Consider the following 19657-nt stretch of genomic DNA (forward strand, 5'->3'; position numbering starts at 1 on the left):
GCTGGCAGGAGGGGCTGCCATTGAGACTGTTGATACAGTAGTGATGATAGTTTAAAAAGAATCTATTCACCTTCTTTTGATCCCTGCCTCTTGTGATCAATGGCACTTAAGCCAGGTCAAGATAAGGAACAGACACTTATGTGGCTATAGAACAAATTAAGACCAAGTTGCTACAAAGCATTATTAACTTCATCTGCATTCTGTTCTAACAAACTGAACTAGCCAGACATAAACAATTACTAACTACTACCCAGACTACAGACAAGTTCAGGATGCGTTCTCTATTCCTTCTAAACTGCTCAAAAAAGAATTCAGTCACTCCATAAATCAAAGTTATTTAAAAATTCCAGTTCAGCAGTGGATTTTTTTTTTTCAAGTCACAAATTCTCCCCTATACTGTTTTGGATATACTCATTGAAATGATGATGGCAATTTACAAAACTTGGTAATTTGGGATGGGTGAAAGTTGAATTTCTCAACAACATGAACATACTGTTTAATTTATGCATGCTTAGTCATTCAGCTGTGTCCAACTCTTTGTGACCCTTTGGATGGTAGCCCGCCAGGCTCCTGTGTCCATGGGATTGTTTTCAGGCAAGAATACTGGAGTGGGTTGCCCTTTCCTCCTCCAAGGGATCTTCCTGACCCAGGGATTGAACCTGCATCTGCTGGGTCTCCTACATTGCAGGTGGATTCTTTACCTGCTGGGCCACCAGGGAAGCCCAAATTGTTTTTTTTTTTTTTTAATCTAGTCAGTAATTATATTTGGGTCTGGATAATTCTTTGTCGCAGATAGGTTGCACTGTGCATTGTAGAATATTTATCAACATCACTGGTTTCTACCTACTGGATGACAATAGCAATACCCCGAATTTGTGACAACAAAAAATTGCTTCTAAACATTGCCGACTATCTTTTGGAATAAAATTAACCCCAGACTGGAAACAACTAGTTTAATTCATAGATATTAAAAAAAAAAAATTGGCCAAGTAATGAGCATTGGAACTCTACAATGAACAGAATGTTGTCTTCTACTCCAAGGATCTTATAATCTACTCAAAAAAGATATACAAGTAAATACTACCATTAAGGTATATGGAAGGTGTTGTGTTTGTGTGTGTTTAACTACTATGCTTTTTAAAATGTTTCATTCAGTAATAATGTATTTGACAATGACTTTGTCATTAATTGATTAGGCCACAACCACACACCCTTGCCTGAAGGAAAATGGAGAAGCTAGAAATGTCAGGGAGAGGTGATGAATAGGTCAAGTGAAGGTGAAGAATAGGTCAAGATGAAAATAGGATTAAGTGGCTAAATTATGTGGCCCAAACTTTGACATTCTATCACAGAATTAAAAAAAAAAAGAGTTAAATCTGAAGATGAAAGGCATCAATTGACACTGCTAGGCATTAATCATACTTTTTAAAGAGATCTATTAAGAAAATCTTATGTCCTTTAAAGAAAATCAATGTCCTCATGTCCTCAGTGGACATGAGTTTGAGTAAACTCCGGGAATTGGTGATGGACAGGGAGGCCTGGCGTGCTGCAGTCCCTGGGGTCACAAAGAGCCAGACACGACTGAGCGACTGAACTGACTGATCAAGAAAATCTTGGAGATCTTTGAATTGAAGGGTTTACAAGTATAACATTTATACATGTGTTACCATTAAACAACCCTGGGCACTAAGATCCAGCGACACAATCTGTTCATGTTGATGCACTGACCTGCAGGCACAATACAGACGTTGCTAGGTGATGCTTCTTGTTGCAATTTCAGATTCCAAAGGAAATGTCAAGGTGCAGCAACGCTTCTCTGAAACTCAAAGAAATGAGAAGGAAAACTCCAGCCAGGAGACAACCTGCTGTGCCAGTGTTGTGGAGTGAGTTGCCATTTCCTTCTCCAGGAGATCTTCCCTGACCCGGGGATTGAACCCGGGTCTCTTGCATCGTAGGCAGATGCTTTGCCATCTGAGCCACCAGGGAAGTCTACCACGTAGATGGAAAGGTACAAAAGTGTTTTATATAAAGAGCGATAGAAAACAAGTAACGGCTTAGTGAGCTCTTCAAAACAAATCTCTTAACAGAACATACAGTTCTCAGTTGTGATAGTCAAATTGAATTAGGACTTATTATCTGGGGAGAAGTATTATTTAACCATTTTAGGATGTGTCCAGGAGAAATGCAAGCACAGTCAATTCACCGATATGCAAAAAGACCTGTTGCAGGTCCCATATGTGAGGAATCAACAGAATAAGGCAACAGCAGTTCTGGGTTTTGAATGGTACTGTGAGAAGTCCAGGAGAGTGGTAAGTACTGCTAGCCTAGAAATCCACATTCCCAGTAGCAATTAAACACTCAAAGCAAATACTGAGCATAAATATTCTGAAGACTGCAGAAACATGTGCTTTCTATAAAATTTAATTAAAATATAACTTTAATAAAGACTACCCAGGTGGCTTAAAAAAGCATCTCATAGAACAATGCAATTTTTTCTTTTGTAGAACAGCAAAAATTATTAAAATCTAAGCACTTTCTGAATATATGGCTAAAATTTATATTGAATTTTAGATAGTAAAAGGTGAACCAATGTTGACATTGAGATTAGGTTAATTATTAACCTCTGTTAATTAACATCTGCCAAAATTAGCATCTATTTTGGGATCAGTTACTATTCAAGAGAGCAAATGTCCAGGAGATTGTAAGCAAGAAATCATTTTTTCCTCCTATTTTCTAGGCTGAAAGTGAAGGGACACTGTGTAAGCTCAAACCAGAAACAAGTTGACTTGTGCATTTGGCCAAACTATTTTGCAGATAGAGGCAAATTCAGCTCTGGACTGTCCACAACCAAGAGTAATGAAGGCCCAAAATGGAAAGGCAAAATAAAAACTGGCTAATTTATTGTCTCAGTGTATTTCAACAAACATACTTTGTAATACTTGCAAAGATCTATGTGAAATGATTCAAGTATGAATTAGAGTCCCTCCTTTCATGTTGTTCACTAGTTAGTAGGGGACGATTAATGCAGAAGCAATAAACTAAAACAGACTTAATTAAAATGCTGTTAACTTAAATACAAATGTAGTAATTTTAAAAAGCCTAGAACAGTGAGGAAAGAGAATAGGAATAAAAAAGGGGAGAAGTTATTTTTTCTTAGCTCTAGCAAGCCTTAGAAAATGGTTATTTAGTCCATATTCATCATGTGAATTAAAGTCATTCCTATTTACTTGTTGCTTATTCTATATTCTTATAGATTTTGACAGCACCCTGCAAGGTTCTTATTGATTGTATGAGAGCCGTTTTAGGAAGGGTCTGTTTCTCTTTTCTCTACCAGTTATTTAGACTTAGCCTAAGGTTTCCTTTGAAGTTGTCGATGTTTCAGTCAGCATCTCGGAAGTACGAGATAATATCTCAAATTATCCCAGATATTTATATTTCTGAAAGTATCATTTTATTTGAAAGGCAGCATCTATAAGTATTTTTAAAATATATTATACCAAGAAGCCGAACACTTAATATTTTTCAAGCATAATATGCCATTGATCAATAAAATATAAACACATAAGGTATAGCTTTTCTACTGTATGTTTCCACTCATATAAATTGCATTTAAATGTTTATATATGTGTGTAGTGAACTATGAGTGTGTGTGCTTAAAGATGTCCATGTTGTAGGCTTATGGTGATGGAAATAAATTATGGAAATTGAAAGTGAAAAGTGAAAGTGTTAATCACTCCATCATATTATTCTCTTTCCATCCCCATGGACTGTAGCCTGCCAGGCTCCTCTGTCCAAGAGATTCTCCAGGCAAAAATATTGGAGTGGGTAGCCGTGCCTTCTCCAGGGGATCTTCCTGACGCAGGGATCAAACCTGGTTCTCCTGCATTGCAGGCAGATTCTTTACCATCTGAGCCACCAGGACTTCCATTATACTTTATTTAAATCTGAAACTATTTAAGTAATAGAATGCACTTATAGTATTTATAGCATGTTTATGCTATTAAATGTTATTTTGGCTTCCCTGATGACTCAGTGATAGAGAATCTGTCTGCCAGTGTAGGAGATAAGGGTTCCATTCCTGAGTCAGGAATATCCCCTGAAGAAGGAAACGGCAACCCACTCCAGTATTCTTGCTTGGGAAATTCCATGGACAGAGGAGCTTGGAAGGCTAGAGTTCAGGGGGTCACAAAGATTTGGATATGACTTAGCAACTAAACAACAACAACATATGCTATTTTAATAATAACTTTTGGCTTCTGTGTTTGAATTGCATAGTTTTCAAAATAGGTCCTTAGAAAAATTAAGCTAACCATTTATTTAACTAAATTAGCAGTTATTCAAATGATTTATCTAGATTTTTAAAAAAGATTAAAGTACTGATTATTCTTAAACCAATTATACAATGATATTTTCTTGAAGGTAATTTAGAAATAAATCCTTGTCAGGAAAACATAACAAGAACTTTATCAGTTTGAGAATTAAAATTCCAGGAAAGTGTTTCATATTTTTGACACTAACACAGTTCAAGAAAAATAGTTCCATGTCATTGAAACCAGCATTACATGGAAAGATGATATTATAGAATCAAATCAAGAAAAACAATTCTGAGAAGTTCTTGTAGTTTAGAATAAATAGCAGCCTCAAGGGAAAATAAAACAGTGAGGTGCATAATAACAGATTTTTACACATGATTAAGTTATTGATTTATAAAATTATATTGTTCATGTTCTGCCTCTCTACATGAGAGTATAATGTACTCTTTGTAATTATAAGTTATCCGTGCCAGTTTTAAAAAGTGCAGTAAGAATATTAAAGTATTTGGCCATATAATTAAGAGACTACATTCCAACCATGATCACTAACAAATGAAATTGGTATTAAATTTACCTCAGAAAGACCAGCTTTCCTAAGAGGGCTATAAAAAGATTGGCATCCTTGTTGAAAGATTGTAACTTTTTTTCCCCCATTTCATTTACTAAAGTGAAACCTTTATAACACCCTTAACTGTGGCAGTTTAGCTAACTAGACTGCCCATTGTACAGTTACAAAGTGAAATATTAACAAAGCTGATTGGGTCTAGACCAAATCCCATTTATAAAAATCAATTCTAGCTCAGGAAAATATGTATGCTATATTTTATTACCATAGAAACTGATGTTGGAAAATACTAATCATGTACCCAAGGAACAATTTATAAAAACCACAGCTTAAACAATGGTGTCATTACAATAATCATCCATAAACAAAGGAAACATAAATGATGCACAGTCCCTTCAAATACCCTGAAAGTAGAATTATATAGTAGAAATAACATTGTATTCATGTTATTTTAATTTATTTTATGCTATTCAAGAAAATAGATATACCTTAGCAGGTGCTGAATAATAAGCAGAAAAATGAACATTTCTATTACATGCACCTGGATATTCACAGCTTAGATAACAATAACCCAAGGAAATACAATTACGACAGATTGCAAGATTCTACCGCTCTTCTCTGGAACATTTCACTCTTTCATGTTCTGTCTTTTCAAATTAAGCAGAAATCTTCTCTAGTTTTTATAATGTGATTTATTATTGAATATGCATGTGGATATAAACAGTATTTTAAAGGTTTCATCTGGTTATAATTCTTTATTAGGTTACTAAGCAGACATTACAAAGAGAATTCTACCTTATTTGAGTGCTTATTGTCGAGTCTTTACAGATACCAAATCACTTTGGCCTAACAAAATAAATTTTTCTTAAAACCTTGGTCAAACAAATTCCTAGAAGGTAAGAATTTACCTTGATTTCACAGTTTTATACATGAAAGTAAATGACTATATAGCTTGCCTATTTTCACAAACAGCATGGAATCTACCTAGAATTTTAACTGAGTAGAATAAGGTGGATATTATTCTTAATCACTATGTTTTATGCTATAAATGTATTCTAGCAGACATCTTTTTCTCAAAAGTAACAGGTTATTAAAAAGCTTGAGGATATTCCCCAATATTAAGTATAAAATTAGATTCACTCTCTCTCTTTTTTTTTTTTATGAATGTTGATTTTCTCATCTGGACAAAATGGGTAAAGAAGATCTCAGACAATCTTCTAGGGTGTTAAAATAACTGAAGAAGACCATATGCTACCAACAAAATGTAACAAGTTATGAAGTGACAGTCTCTATATTCAAGAGCTCAGTTCAGTTGCTCAGTCAGCTCTGACTCTTTGCAACCCCATGGACTGCAGCACTCCAGGCTTCCCTGACCATCACCAACTCCTGGAGCTTGCTCAAACTCATGTCCCTCAAGTTGGTGATCTGTCCAATGGTCTCATCCTCTGTCACCCCCTTCTCCTCCTGCCTTCAAACTTTCCCAGATTCAGGGTCCTTTCTAATGAGTCAGTTCTTTGCATCAGGTGGACAAAGTACTGGAGCTTCAGCATCAGTGCTTCCAATGAATATTCAGGGTTGATTTCTGCTAGGATTGACTGGCTTGATCTGGCAGGCCATGGAACTCTCAAGAGTCTTCTCCAATACCACAGTTCAAAAGCATCAATTCTTTAGTGCTCAGCTTATTTTATGGTCCAACTCTCACATCTATAAATGAGTATTGGAAAAATCATAGCTTTGACTAGACAGACCTGTTAGGTAGTTAGAATAGGAAAAAGGAGTCCAAAATGGCAGTGGCTAAATGACAAAGAAGGGGAAAGCCCATGAAAATAGAATAAAGGAAGGTCCGAGGACAGAGTGAGGACCTCAGGTAAAACAAACAGTACTCCTGACTAGCCCAATTTACACAGGGCAGGTACAGGGGGAGGAAGAAAAACATATAAAAAAAAGAAGCCAAAATTGGGCTGGGGGCCTCTCTTTCCTTCATGTCTTTTGGGTCGGCATGCCCTCATGCCTCAAGGATGTATTTTCCTTTACTTTCTAAATAAAACTGAGCTGTAACACGGAGCTGTAACACTGGTCCATCCGAGAGCTGTACCACTGTTAGATCTGAGGCTGTAACACTGGCCTGTTGCTTCAAATTTTTGTTGCAATGAGACAAAACCAAGGAAATTACAAACTCCCCCAACAGATTTTGTTCGCAAAATGGTCTCTGCTTCTTAATGTGTTGTCTATGTTTGTCACAGTTTTTCTTCCAAGGAGCAATTTTCTTTTAATTTCATGGTTGCCCTCACCATCTTCAGTGATTTTGGAGACCAAGAAAATAAAATCTATCACTGTTTCCATTGTTTCCCCATCTATTTGCCATGGAGTGATGGGATCAGATGCCATGACCTTAGTTTCTTGAATGCTGAGTTTTAAGCCAGTTTTTTCACTCTCCTCTTTCACCCTCATCAAGAGACTCTTTAGCTTATCTTTGCTTGTTGCCATAAGGGAGATTTCATCTGTGTATCTGAGGTTATTGATATTTCTGCCAGCAATCTTGTTTCCAGCTTGTGCTTCATCCAGCCCAGCATTTCACATGATGTACTCTGCATATAAGTTATACAAGCAAGGTGACAATATATAGAAAGACATATTCCTTTCACAATTTTGAACCAGCCTTTTGTTTGCTGTCCAGTTCTAACAATTGCTTCATGATCTGCATACAGGTTTCTTAGGAGGCAAGTAAGGTAGTCTGATGTTCCCATCTCTTTAAAATTTTTCCACAGTTTATTGTGGTCCACACACTCAAAGGCTTTGGCATAGTCAAAGAAGCAGAAGTAGATGAATTTTCTAGAATTCTCTTGCCTTTTCTATGATCCAGTGGAAGTTGGCAATTTGATCTCTGGTCCCTCTGCCTTTTCTGAATCCAGCTTGTATATTTGGAAGTTCTCAGGTCATATACTGTTGAAGCTTAGCTGGAGCATTTTGAGCATCACTTTGCTACTGGATGAGATGAGTGCAATTGTGAGGTAGTTTGAATATATTTGGCATTACCTTTCTTTGGTACTGGAGTAAAATTGACCTCTTACAGTCCTGTAGTCACTGCTGAGTTTTCCAATTTTGCTGGCATGCTAAGTGCAGCACTTTAATGGCATCATCTTTTAAGATTTGAAATGGCTCAGCTGGAATTCCATCACCTAGCTTTGTTCATCACTTGACTTCACACTCCGGGATGTCTGGCTCTAGGTGAGTGATCACAACATTGTGGTTATCTGGTTCATTAAGATATGTTTTGTACAGTTCTTCTGTGTACTTTTGCTACCTCTTCTTAATATCTGCTTCTTTTAGGTCCACACCATATCTGTCCTTTATTGTGCCCATCTTTGCATGAAAGTTTCTCTTGGTATCTTTAATTATTTTGAAGTGATCTCTAGTCTTTCCCATTCTTTCCCCCCACCCCCTCTATTTCTTTACACTGGTCACTAGGAAGGCTTTCTTATCTAAACCCTTTTCTGTTCTTTGGAACTCTGCATTCAGATGGACATATATTTCCTTTTCTACTTTGCCTTTTACTTCCATTCTTTTCTCAATTATTTGTAAGGCCTCCTCAGACCATTATTTTGCCCTTTTGCAGTTTTTTTTCTAGGGTATGGTTTTGTTCAGGGTCTCCTGTACAATGTTATGAACCTCTGTCCATAGTTCTTAAGGCACTCTGGCTATCAGATCTAATCCATTGAATCTATTTGTCACTTCCACTGTAAAATCATGAGGGATTTTAATAGGTCATTCCTGAATGGTTTAGGGGTTTTTCCTACTTTCTTCAATTTAAGTCTGAATTTGGCAATAAGTAGTTCATGTTCTGAGCCACAGTCATTTTCTGGTCTTATTTTTACTGACTGTATAGATCTTCTCCACCTTCAGCTGCAAAGAATATAATCAATCTGATTTCAGTATTGACCATCTGGTGATGTCCATGTGTATAGTCGTGTCTTGTTTTGTTGGAAGAGGATGTTTGCTATAACCAGTGCTTTCTCTTGGCAAAACTCCGTTAACCTTTGCCCTGCTTCATTTTGTACTCCAAGGCCAAATTTGCCTGTTACTCTAGGTATTTCTTGACTTCCTACTTTTGCATTCCAGTCCCCTATGATGAAAAGGACATCTTTTTTTCTGGTGTTAGTTCTAGAAGGTCTTGTAGGTCATCATAGAACCATGCAACATCATTTTCTTTGGCTTTAGTGGTTGGGGTATAGACTTGGATTACTGTGATATTGAATATTTTACCTTGGAAATGAACATAGATCACTCTGTCATTTTTGAGATTTCACCCAAGTACTTCTTTTCAGACTCCTTTGCTGACTACGTGGGCTACTCACTTCTTATTCGGATTCTTGCCCACAGTGGTAGATACAATAGTCATCTGAATCAATTCACCCATTCCAGTCCATTTTAGTTCACTGATTACTAAAATGCCAATGTTCCCTCTTGCCATCTCCTGTTTGATCAATTCCCTGATTCATGGACCTGACAATCCAGGTTCTTATGCTATATTCTTCTTTACAGTATCGAGCTTTACTTCCTTCACCAGTCACATCCACAACTGGGTGTTGTTTTTGCTTTGGCTGTGTTTCTTCATTCTTTCTGGAGTTATTTCTTCCCTCTTCTCCAGTATCATACTGCACACCTCCTGACCCGGGGAGTTCATCTTTCAATGTCATATCTTTTTGCCTTTTTACACTGTTCATGGGGTTCTCAAGGCAAGAATACTGAAACAGCTAGGCTTTCCCTTCTCCAGTGGATCACGTTTTACCAGAATTCTCAACCATGACCCATCCATCTTGCGTGACTCTACACAGCATGGCTTGTAGTTTGACTGAGTTAGACAAGACTGTGATCATGTGATTCAAGAGTTCAGAGAATAGCAAAAAGGGGCAGAAGGCAGAAAACCTTATAGGATAAAGAATAGGGAACAAGGAAGAGAAAGAATGAAAATATCTGATTGGCTGGGATTACATATCTGGGTGGGTCTGAAGTATCAAGGAAGCAGGACAATGATCCATGTTAATTGGCAATCATGAACTGGTAACTCAGATGGTTTGACTTCTGTACAGATGGGCCATTTACAAGAATATGAAACCAAAAGCTAAAGATTTGTTTTACTAACATGGTTTTCCAAGTTCAGTGACATCCAAACTAGCAAAAAAAAATATATATATATATATATATATATATAATGTGAGATCAATTTGACAATTCAAACAAACTTTATTTAACACTTCAAAATGTGGGTGATCTCCATTCTCAAGAGTTTGGAGAAATTTATACTTCATGAAGTGTTCAAGTATCACCTAAATTATTTTTTAAAATCATTTTAACAGGACCAAATTTTTTGACAGAAGGAATCAGTTGACTATGAGAAAATAAACAGTAAAATAGGATAAGAAAAGTTTTATTTTTAGTTTTTTAAGAAACCTCCATACTGTTTTCCATAGTGACTGTATCAATTTACATTCCTATCAACAGTGTAGGAGAGCTCCCTTGTTTCCATATTCTCTCCAGAAATTATTGCTTGTAGATTTTTTTTATTATGGCCATTCTGATCAGTGTGAGGTAATACCATATTGAATTTTGATTTGCACTTTTCTAATAATTAATGATGTTAAGCACCTTTTCATGTGCTTCTTGGCCATCAGTACGTCTTCTTTGGAGAAATGGTACAGATGAACCTATTTGCAGAACAGGAATACGGACACAGACATATAGAATGGACATGTAGACCTGGTGGGGGAGGGGAAAGTGAATTGCGAGATTAGAGTTGGCATGTACACACTATCGTATGTGAAACAGATCTCTAGTTGGAACCTGCTGTAGAGCACAAGGAACTAAGATCAATGCTCAGTGATGAAGATGCATGGGATGGAGTGGAGGTGGGAGGAAGGTTCAAGGAGGGGATACAGGTAGGCATTTTGTTGATTCACTTCATTGTACAGCAGAAAGTAACACAACATTGTAAAGAAATTATGGTGTGTGTGTGCTCAGTGTTTCTGACTCTTTAAGATCCTGTAGGCTCTAGTGCATCAGGCTCTTCTATCCATAGTATTTCCCAGGCAAGAATACTGGAGTGGGTTGCCATTTCCTTCTTCAGGGGATTGTCCTGATTCAGGGAACGAACCTGCATTTCAGGCAGATTCTTTACCGCTCAACCACCAGAGAAGCTACAACAATTATTTTAAGAAAAGAAAGAAGAGAAGGAGAAGGAAAAAGGCAGAAAGGGTCCAGTCCAAAAACTAAAGATCTTTTACCAAAATTTAGTATAGCTCTTCCTGCATTGGATGTTATGCACTGAAGCCCTAGGGTCCCCTTATAGGTTAGGTTTGAGCTGAATGGGCAGTTTGTACCCTGGCAACAAAAAGGTGTAGAAAATATCAAAGTCTCTTAAAAACAGCTCAATTTTATATCTCACTCCAATTGACTGAAATATATTAAAAAAAAAAAAAAAGGAAACTATCCATACCTGGCCATCAAGATAAATGAGAGGGACTCACTGTATTTCTGAAAACTTTAGACAAAACTGTGCCAAATCAAAGAAGGGGCAAAAAGAAAATTCAGTTAGGTTCCATATAGCTGTTCTACTGACAAATGAACTGAAGAAAGGAAAGGAGAAATCAAAAGAGTCTTGGAACATACAATCTGAGTGAATGGAAACAGAAAAAAACTAGAAAACAAATGCATTAAGTACTAAGTCAAGTAGATCATGGGACCTATGAAAGAAGAGAGTAGTAATCAGACAAAATCAGTTAAAAGATGAGCTGGTAGGAGAGAGTAATTAGAAAACAAAGTGAGAGGAAAGGTGCCATGGCAGAATACTTTAGAACAAGAAGTAACAATTGGAAGACCATTTCTACTAATTAGGTATTTTCCTGGAGATCCCCTGGAGAAGAAAATGGCAACCCACTCCATATCCTTGCTTGGAAAATATGGACACAGGAGCCTAAAGAGCTATAGTCTATGGGTTTGCAGAGTTGGACATGAGCACACACATAGTGTATCACTTAGAGTTGAAAGAGGAAAAACAAAGTAGGAAAAGTGGGTTTAAGGATAAAAACTCAATTTTGAGAACAGAAACATATGGAAAATTGGAGCCTCCCTGACCATAAAGAAAGCTGAGCACCAAAGAATTGATGCTTTGAACTGTGGTGTTGGAGGACTCTTGAGAGTTCCTTGGGCTACCAGGAGATCAAACCAGTCAATCTTAAAGAATCAGTCCTGAATATTCATTGGAAGCACTGATGGTGGAGCTGAAACTCCATTATTTTGGCCACCTGATGTGAAGAACTGACTCATTGGAAAAGACACTGATGCTGGGAAAGACTGAAGGCAGGAGAAGGGGAGGACAGAGGATGAGATGGCTGGATGGCATCACTAACTCAATGGATATGAGCTTGAGCAAGCTCTGGGAGTTAGTGATGGACAGGGAAGTCTGGTGTGCTGCAGTCCCTGGGGTCGCAAAGAGTCGGACAAGATTATGCGACTGAACTGAACTGATAGAAAAAGCATAACAAATAGAATCGTGGAAAATTAAAGATAAATACTTTTCAGAAATGAGGAAATAGCTGAATTTACACACTGGCAAGGTTCATCTTGTTCCCAGAAAAGTTAATAAGAGAACATTCAGAACCAAAACATGTGCTACTGAAACTATTGTTATAAACTGTAGATATAAAATAATAATAATGACAAAGGCATACAGACAAAGCAAGTTACCTATAAACAAAAATAGCAAGAGAGTCTCAGGCTTCTTTTAGGCAATCACTGTGGATTGAAGTCAAGACTATAATGCTTCCAAGGAAAAGAGAGTGAATAGAATTCATTCATAGCCAAGTCACTATTAATGTGTAAAAGAAACAGAAATATGTTCTCAGATCGTATGGAGTTTGGGAGATATACTGGTGGCTCAGAAGGTATAGAATCTGCTGGCAGTGCAGGAGACCCAGATTTGATCACTGGGTCAGGAAGATCCCCTGGAGGAGGAAATGGCAACCCACTCCAGTATTCTTGCCTGGAGAATTCCATGGACAGAAGAGGCTGGCTAGCTACAATCCATGGGGTTGCAAAGAATGGGACACGACTAAATGACTAACACTTTCCCTTTTTTTATTACTCACAAGCTAATCTTTATATAATTTTTACAACTAAGATACTGGTCAAAACAATGAAATTCTGATGTGATAACTATGATAACAAAAACAGAAAAGAAATACGTAAGTGGGATAAACTTACCAGTTTAAAGGAAATTTTGCTTTCTAAAAATATAAACCAACAATAAGTTGTACTTAAGTGATGCTTAAAGTGACTCAAAAGAACAAATAGTTATTTATTTAATTATATATATTAAACCAGTCCATCCTAAAGGAGATCAGTCCTGGGTGTTCATTGGAAGGACTGATGTTGAAGCTGAAACTCCAATACTTTGGCCACCTGATGTGAAGAGCTGACTCATTTGAAAAGACCCTGATGCTGGGAAAGATTGAGGGCAGGAGGAGAAGGGGATGACAGAGGATGAGATGGTTGGATGGCATGACCAACTCGATAGACATGGGTTTGGGTAGACTCCGGGAGTTGATGATGGACTGGGAGGCCTAGTGTGCTGCAGTTCATGGGGTTGCAAAGAGTCGGACATGACTGAGCGACTGAACTGAACTGAATATATTAAATATATGTAATATTATATATATTTATATATAATATAATATAATAAATATATAAATAAATGTATTTATTATATGAGTAATAAATAAAAAAAATAAATATAATGCATACAAATATAAATTAGGTGATAATAAGATATAAAAAATTCGCATTCAAGAAAAATGTATTCATTTGGGCCAAAGAGTACTTTGTAAGAGATAATGTCTTAGAAGAACAGATCCTTGTCATTAATACGTGCCCGAATGCATATATGGGGCTTCCCAGGTGACACAATGGTAAAAAATCTGCCTGCCAGTGCAGTCCTTGAGTTGGAAAGATCCCCTGGAGAAGGGCATGGCAACCAACTCCAGTATTCTTGCCTGGAGAATCACATGGACAGAGGAGCCTGGTGGACTATGGTTCTAAGTGTCATGAACAGTGTCACAACAGTTAGACATGTCACAAACAGTTAGACATGTACATATATATATATGTACATACATATATACATATGTGCTGCAGCTGCTGCTGCTAAGTCACTTCAGTCGTGTCCGACTCTGTGCAACTCCATAGACGGCAGCCCACCAGGCTCCTCTGTCTCTGGGATTCTCCAGGCAAGAATGCTGGAGTGGGTTGCCATTTCCTTCTCCAGGTGTGTGTGTGTGTGTGTGTGTGTGTGTGTGTGTATAAAATCATGAAAAGATTTGTCAGATATACAAAAGTAGATATGTATAGAATACATACATATTCTATGTATATAATAAAACATTTTTATCAGTTCTTTGGACAAACACAAACTTAAGAATGCAAATAATATAATTTATAAGGTTGATTTCAAAGAAATACAACAAAACTATATGCAAACAACAGAGTATATATATTATCAAGATTCTATCAACCAGTTGTTAAACAGGTTTAGTTTGACATTGGCAGGATTGAAAAATAATCAGTTACTCAAAACTAGTGAATAAATATGTAATTGGGATGTCTTGCATAGAAGTTACCTAAACAACTGCTTTAAAAGGATGCTCTCATTTGTCTCCTTCATATTCACAATTATTTCACTCAGTTATTACATTAATGCCTTAAAAAATGGAACATTTTTACCAGGCCTCTTAGACCTGGTGTGTGTGATTGTATAAAATGACCTCTTTAAGAACTTTTTCTACAAAGAAGATTCAAAATACTTGCATATGTGCTTCCAATTCTGGGAAGCAGCATGGAATGTCAGTGATTGATGAGCTAGTTATTTCAGAATTCCATTTTATGATAGTATTTCAAAAATGCTAAGTCTTGTGGCAGTTTTGCCAGATCAAAAAGCTGTAATTCAGTGTGACCATAATGCTGAGCAGTTAGTTCTGGTCCCGTAGTTTGATGCCATCTTTACATTTGCAGATCAATCCCCCATACACCACTGTCACATAAAAAACACCCCATTGCACTGTACAATTTGGCATGATTGCCTAAGAGGCCTAGATTGAACTGGCATTAATTAGCTATGTCACACTATTATTCATTTCCGATGAATTTGCTCTTACCATTCAGATCAGGGATGAATTCACTAGCACAGCAGTGTGTAGAAATGATATATAGTCCATTTGCTTGTGTTTGGTCTAGTATTCCTCTACACAGAAAAGTCGTTGGTGTAAAATTTAATGCACTCTAAATTTTATTCTATTCTTTGTACCCTCCCTTCCTTTCTCAGTGCAGATAATTCACACTTTAAGAGGCCATCCCCAGACTGAATATTGCAAGTGAAGCTCAGTTCTTTTTTTCTGTCTCTGATGGCTTTGTTTTATTCTCCTTTCTAGATTCTCTGTCTACCTATCACGCCCTCACTCTCTGCCAGTGATCTTCCTTCCTTGTTTAAATGTTCAAGAAATATTTCATCCTGGATTCCTATGTGAAGTCAGGGTATATATCCCTATTTATTCTGAGTAGGGAATCCCTAAAAGAGAGAATATCCATAAATAATATGGAAATATAATTACCCAATAGGCTACATAATGGTCTTAGGTGAACTCTCTAGCCACATTCATTTTAAAGCTATTGTTGAGCATCTTAAAGCATTTTATTGCCCATTTTATTGTCCAGTATGTCTGGTCCAGAACTTTATTCTTTCTTAAAAACTTGTCTGCATTCTGTCAGAAATATAGGACACAGAGCATTTAACTTTGTGGCTCAGAGGCAAACTAGTCCCATAAAACTATAGTCCTCCAAACTGTGTGCTTTGAAAATGGCTCAAAAACACTGAATACATTTTTTCTTTTAATGTGTCTGAAACATGATTTAAAGAGCAAACAATTTCTCCAGGATGTCACTGTTAAAATATATTACTGGACATCATTTTATAAACTGTACAGTTACGTAGTATTGGTAGATAGTCAAGAAGTTTTAAACTTCAAGTCACAGAAAATTCTGACTCTGGAACAACAACAACAAAAAATCTCTTCTAACAAAAAATTATCTCTTCTAACATCAGGTAAGATAACTTTGACATACAAAATCCCTTGTAATTCTCACTATGTCAGTGTAACTCATGTCATAATGGGAAGATGGTTGCTGCAATTTCAACCATTACATACAGTTATTTTCCTACCCAGTAAAAGGGAAAAAAGAAATCTTTTCCAAGGCAATCCAAAAATGTCTTCTCATATTTCATTGGCCAGTATTATAACATATCAGCAATATTAAACCAATCACTGACAAGGACAATAGGAACAATATGGTTGGCTTTTTTTCTTTCTTTCTTTTTTTTTTTTTTCAGTAATTACCTTTGGACCTCAGGATGCCATCTTTTTCAGAGTCCCAGTGGGGATATTGCCATCAAGAAAGAAAAGATTTGGAAAAGCAACCAATAGTGTCCGGGGAATTCATTTGCCCAGCTAGCTAATTCATATTTTATTTCCTAAGAGGATGGAACTCAAGCAGGTAAATGATCTTTAGTGGAATTTAGAACATAGATAGGACACGACCTATATATTTGAGACAAATAATAAAGGATCAGGGAAAACATTCCTAGAGTGAAGATCACTTAGTTAACAAGACAACTGTTTATGTTAATAATAGGTGGGAAAGATGGTTAGGAAGACTCTAGTTAAGGAGATTTTTAAAAAGTGAAGTAAGTCAGAGAAAGAAGTATACCGTAATGTCACTTACAGGTGGTTACTATTGTTGTTTTTCAGTTGCTAAGACATATCCGACTTTTGGGACTCCATGGACTGCAGCATGTCAGGCCTCCCTGTCCTTCACTGTCTCCACGAGTTTGCTCAGATTCAGGTCCATTGAGTTGGTGATGCCATCCCACCATCTCATCCTCTGCTGTTCCTTTCTCCTCATGCCCTCAATCTTTTCCAGCATCAGGGTCTTTTCCAATGAGTCAGCTCTTTGCATCAGGTGGTGAAAGTACTGGAGCTTCAGCTTCAGCCTCAGTCTTTCCAATGAATATTCAGGGTTGATTTCCTTTAGGATTGAATGGCTTGATCTCCTTGAATATCAATGAGCTTATTTACAAAACAGAAACAGACTTAGAGACCTGGAGAACAAAAGTTACAAGAGGGAATGTTCTGATGGCTCTCCTTACTAGCAATTCCCTCTCTTCCCAGGGCCTCCCTACTTCCTGAGACACAACAACATTGAAATTAGGGTAACTGATAACCCTAAAGCAGACACTAATAAATAAATATTTATTTATTTGGGTGAAACAAAGAGTCACCCATCTCTCAGTTTAAATCAGAAGTTAGAAATGATTAAACTTCTGGGGAAGCCATGTTGAAAGCCAAGCTAGGTGAACAGTTAGGCCTCTTGAACAAATAGCCAAGTTGTGAATGTAAGAAAAATTTATATATGGAGATTAAAAGTGCTATTCCAGTGAACACACAGATGAAATGAAAGCAAATCAGCTTTGTTGTTGCTATGGAGAAAGTTTTAGCGGTCTGAATGGAAGATCAAACTAGCCACAACATTCCATTAAACCAAAGCCTAAGTCAGAGCAATGCTCTGACTCTTCAACTCTAGAAAGATGAGAGAGGCAAGGAAGCTGTCTCCATAACACAGAAATACAAGATAAAGCAGCAAATGCTCATGTAGAAGCTGCACAAAGTTATCCAGAAAGCCTAGCTAAAATAATTAAAATGAAGGCAGCTACACTAAGCAACAGATATTTAATGTAGACAAAACAGTCTTATATTGGATGCCATGTACAACATTCATAGCTTGAGAGGAGAAGTCAATGTTTGGCTTCAAAGTTTCAAAAAGGGACTAGTTCTCTTGTTAACAAAAGTTAACAAAACTGGCAACTTGGAGTTGAAGCCAGTTTTCATATACATTCTGAAAATTCTAGAGTCCTTAAGAATTATGCTAAATCAATTCTACTTATGCTCTATAAATGAAACAACAAAGTATATCTGTTTATAACATGGTTTACTGAATCTTTTAAACCCACTATTGAGACCTACTTTTCAGAGAAAAAGATTTCTTTCAAAATATTACTACTCATTGACAATGTACCTGTTCACTCAAGTGCTCTGATGAAGATATACAATAAGATGAATGTTGCTTTTCATGACTGCTAGCATAATAGCTGTTCTGCAGCTCATGGATCAAGGAGTAATGTAGATGTCTTATTATTTAAGAAATACATTTCATAAGTCTAGAGTTACCAAAGATAATGATTCCTCTATTGGAACTGGGAGGTCAACTGAAAATCTGGAGAAGATTCATCTTTTAGATGGCCATTAAAAACATTTGTGATTCATGGGATGATCTCAGAAAATCAAATGAATAGGAGTTTGGAAGAAATTTATTCTAACTCTTATGACTGACTTTGAGGAGTTCAAGAGTTCAGTGAAAGTAGTAACTGCAGTCATGGTGGCAATAATAAGAGAATTAAAATCAGAAATGGAGCCTGAAGATGTGACTGAACTGTGGTTATCTCCTGGAAAAACTTGAATGGATAGTTGCTCTTTATGAATGAGCAAATAGAGTGATTTCTTGAGATGGAAGCTACTCCTGGTGAAAATGCTGTGAAGATTGTTGAAATAACAAAGGATTTAGAACATTATATTAGCTTAGTTGATAAAACAGTGGCAGTGTTTGAGAGGCCTGACTCCAATCTTCAAAGTTCTACTTTGAAGGTAAAATGGGTAAAATGGGTAAAATACAATCAAACAATCTTGCATGATACAGAGAAATCGTTTATGAAAGGAAGAGTCAACGGATGCAGCAAACTTCATTTTTGTCTTATTTTCAGAAATGTCTACAATCATTCCAAGCTTTAGTAACCACCACTCAGACCAGTCAACAGCCATGAACATTGAACCAAGATCTTCCACCAGCAAAAAATATCACTACTCATTGAAGGCTTAGATGATAGTTATTTTTTAGTAATAAATTAGTAAAAGTTGCTTCAGTCGTGTCTGACTCTGCGACACTTGGACTGTAGCCCACCAGACTCTTCTGTTCATGGAATTCTTCAGGCAAGAATACTGGAGTGGATTGCCATTCCCTTCTCCATGGGATCTTCCTGACCCAGGGATTGAGCCCTGGGTCTCTCACATTGTCAGGCAGATTCTTTACCATTTGAACCACCAGAAAAGCAATAAATTAAGTGTATCTATTTTTAAGCATAATGCTATTATATAGCAAATAAGCTACCATATAGTGTAAACATAAATTTTATTTGCATTGGAAAACCAAAATAGTTTGCGTGATTCACCTTATTGCAATATTCACTGTATTGTGGTGGTCTGGAACGAACCCACAATATGTCTGAGGTACGTTGTAAATCTCTTAGGTCCATGCTAGGTTCACTCAATAGTTAAAAAGTATGTACATATAAGAACATTATAATTTGCCCTAAATGACATACATTTTTTTGAAAGGGTCTTGCTAAGACCCTTAATTCAAAAAGATACAGTGGATAATGGCAGATATACAGGAGACATTTTAGAAAGCAGATGTGTTTTAAATCACAACTCTGGCCAAAGCATACCACTCCTTAGGTCCCATTCTGTGGGAAATGATTCTCATTTCAATTTTTTTCTCTCTTGCTTCTGGAAATTTGAATTTCATTATAATGTAGTAGGAAAAAAAAAAAACTCCAAAAAGCTGA

The 19657-nt window shown here is 36.8% G+C and overlaps 1 non-coding gene and 1 pseudogene across 1 annotated transcript; one reads left to right on the plus strand and one right to left on the minus strand.

Annotated features, from left to right (window-relative positions):
* Positions 1-1913: 1913 nt before the first annotated feature.
* On the minus strand, positions 1914-1986 carry TRNAR-ACG. The gene has a single exon. It is a non-coding gene; the product is annotated as a tRNA-Arg (tRNA).
* A 221-nt stretch (positions 1987-2207) lies between these two features.
* Positions 2208-18941, plus strand: LOC122687307 (annotated as a pseudogene).
* Positions 18942-19657: the final 716 nt, after the last annotated feature.

The sequence above is a fragment of the Cervus elaphus genome, chromosome 31, assembly GCF_910594005.1.
Source record: "Cervus elaphus chromosome 31, mCerEla1.1, whole genome shotgun sequence".
NCBI classification, from domain to species: Eukaryota; Metazoa; Chordata; class Mammalia; order Artiodactyla; family Cervidae; genus Cervus; species Cervus elaphus.